Raw genomic sequence first — 3,499 nt, forward strand, 5'->3', positions numbered from 1 at the left:
AGTACTGGACAACGCGGTTGACCAGGCCAGGGAGTGCACTCTGGGCACCAGGAAAGGAACAACTAGACGTGCCACGCAACAGGATACTCGGTCCCTGTCTTTGAGTACCCGGGGTCTCCATTTTGATTGCTGCGAGCGTGCCTTCACCAAATGTCCCGCTAGTGAGAGGGCTGGTATCAAAAGAAGCCTCCTACACCTTTTGGACAGGTCCGGGGAGCTTAACCCTCTCCTTAGCTATCGCCGGTATGGCGTCGCCCTGGTCTCCATTTTGGCGATATATAATCTCCAAGGTTTGTTGGTGGGTGGACAGCAGTAAGTATCCACTTTTCCAAAGAAAACCGGAGAAAAGCGGAAGTTTTGGGCAACATTGTGGACAATTTTAGACATCGATTTCTCGTTTCTGAGCGGACGGAACTTCCAGAGGTGCGCTCTGTCTTGCCGCACAGCGTCCACCTCCTGCTTACACACAAGCACCTTCCTCCTGGTAAACTTCCCAAACTCTGACATACTTTGAATTCAACCAGGACGAGGCGCCTCGGTTCGCGGGGAGCAACCAACCCGCATCGCATGTCTTCACCCGATTGGAAGATGTTCATCTAGGCGAGGAAGCACAAACGGGTAAAAGCCGTTGTCCGCTACGTTACTTTATTGCTCAGCCAGGTGGCTGTCTTTCCTCGAAGGGAGGAATAAGTGTTAGCGGTGGTTTGCGTCACAGGGAGCGTTTGTAAACAGCACCTGTATATCCCCCATCATCACCCAGAGGCGCGAAGCGGCTTCTGCCTCTTTGTATTTTATTATCATCATCATCGTGTGGGGTTTGTCGTTCTGCCGCCAGCTCGCTTACATAAACGGCTCTTCCGAATCCGTGCCTTTCAATAACAGCAAATGATATTTTACTACTGCTGCCTCATTGCCAAAGGATTTAGGGCCGTCGGGTTTTCCAATGTGTCTTTTGATGTCCCTTCCCTGCTTAGTCTAGTCAGAGGGTGCCAGTGCTTGATTTGTCACTTCCGGCAGTTGCAACTGCGGGTGTTCAAACCTGCGGTCTATTTTTCCAGTGATAGGTCGTGTTTCTACCTTAGTTTCTGTGTGAGGCGTAGGTTTCTGACACCAGTCGTTTAACCAGGCTGGTATTTCGCACCACAAGCCTGCACTCTGCTTGCAGTGTTTCTTTTTTATTTTGTTGCATTTCCACAGTTTCTCCTGGAGGAAGTTCTGGCTGCCTTGCTACACAAGCATATGGATCTCTGTTCAGATTTCGTTTCTTCCTGCTGTTCTCGTCACCTGTTTGCCGCTGTTGATGCCCAGCACTTGGTCGTTTTTTGTTGTTACAACGATTTTCCAGCTTCCAAAGCAATGTTTCGAGGCATGTGGCAATGACGGCTCCATTTATTGTGTCCTGGAAAGTTCTTGGGTACCGCCCTACAATCCGTGCATCAACTTCACGCAAAACGTTTTGTCACTGGCAACTCGAACCATTTCATTGAGATCTCGCTTTTGTGGCCTGGATTCGTTCTTGCAGGCTTTCACAAGCTCAGATGGAAGCGCATTCCTCGGAATAGGTATACTTTCGGTGACTGCTACTGTTGCGAAATCACCGTTCACTGGCTCATGTTGCGGTGGGGCAGCTGTGGCAGATTTAAACTTCTCTAGTAGCATTTTTCGGTTGACTGGGTTCAGGAACATCAGGTCCTTTTCCATGATATATTTTAAATGGTCCATCGACACAACACAACAGTCCTGCAACGTTGCTGCTGTTTGGTGCACGACCTCCTGGCTCAGTGCAGGCAGAAAGCCCGAAATGAGCCCTTCAAGATCCATTGCGAATTCCTGAAACAAAATTAAATAATATCTAAAATGGCATGCTTCAGCACTACCACAGGGTACCTGTGGTAAACCAGCTTATACTGAACTAGGGGTACATGGTCAAGGGCGGTCTTGTGCTCCATGCATGCGATTGGGCCATCATCACTCAAAATATTATAACGCTGCATTGATGGCTCGCAGGATGTGTGCAAAGCCTTCATGAGAAAATAATGCTCTACACCCTTGGAAAGAAGACACATAATTCTTCTGAAAACAAGCATACCATTCTTGCGACACATAACAATAACCATTCCTTTCTGGTAGAACAAACCACGAATAGTCGACTGGCATGCCGTGGAAATGTCATTTTCCGAAAGGACGCTGAAAACAGCGCTGCGGATATCTGAACTTAACAACTCGCTGACAAAAGTAGATGGGTTTTCTAAGCTGTCGTTCCTGATTCCTGTGTTTTTGTGAGCTTGAAAAGCTGCTGGCGCTGAGACAGTGTGAGTGTCAAGTTCTTGAAGTTTTGGCAATTTATTGCACACTTTCGGAAGTAGCTGTGCTTTCTTTCACATCTCATGGTCCACATTCTTATCAGGGGTCCGAACTACGTAATCAAAAGCGGGTAATGTAAGAGAGAGTGCTGCTTCGGATGCATGGCAATGTTCGGAAAAAGAGCATCCCTACCCGTCACGTAGTCTTCGATGAGGTCTTGAAGCCTCATAATCATTGCTGGTGTTATGGCTGGGGCTGTACCCAGCTGAACAATTTCAGAAAGCAATAAAACTTGCTGCCACACTTTGTCCTCAACATTCTTAACTAATCCTAGCAAGAAAACTGAAAAAAAGCGAATCATGTTCCAGTTTTGAACAGCATGGCCTCCAAGTGTTTTCTTGAGACAAGACCTCATGCTTTGCATAAAGGAATCTTGTATTTTGCCTCCAAGGTCTCTCTAACTGTGTAATAAAAATGGTAGGTGCAGAGTCCTCGTACATTCTGCACTGCGTCTGTTGAAAAAACCCCCAATTTTTAAAAAAAGTGCTACGTTATTTCAATTATGTGTTCAAGTGGCTCAGTTTAGTTAGTGTAAGCACGTTATTTAGAAATCATCTAAAAAAAGGAATTTCAAGGTAATTTGCCCTGGATTTCATGTGTACCAGAGACAAATATATGCCCATGAAAGGACAAGATTTGTTCGTTGAAAATAGTTATCCAGTTTGCAGTTATATTTTCCCTCTTAGCCCATGCATAAAGAGGCCATCAATGTTGCCCTCTAGTTCAGTGGCAGCAGGATATGGTTTAAGGTTAAAAAGTTGGTCCTGTCCCTTTCTGATTGTCTTGGCTCTCACGTGCAGTTTTTCCCACACTTAAAAAATAAAGGGTTATAATGGTTGATTCTCTATTCTTAGCTTTCATGAAAGGACCAACCTCGGAACATTAAGACTGAATCCAGCAAATTGTCAAGAGTGGTAATATAATCGTGTGCTTGAAGACCTGAGTATGGGATTTAACTTTCCCTCAGCCTCTCTGCTTTGTGCACAATACTGTGCAAGTAAACTTGTTAGCGCCATCATTTCGAAACATTTCTCTTGCTGCAGTTACCAACTTCATGAGCAGCCGAAAACACTTCATTAGTTTTGAAGTGTTGTGCAGTAAAATGAGGAACACGGATGTATACCGATCAAGCATG

The sequence above is a fragment of the Haemaphysalis longicornis genome, unplaced genomic scaffold, assembly GCF_048455015.1.
Source record: "Haemaphysalis longicornis isolate Haplotype H1 unplaced genomic scaffold, Haemaphysalis longicornis Haplotype H1 scaffold_2, whole genome shotgun sequence".
In the NCBI taxonomy this organism is placed as follows: domain Eukaryota; kingdom Metazoa; phylum Arthropoda; class Arachnida; order Ixodida; family Ixodidae; genus Haemaphysalis; species Haemaphysalis longicornis.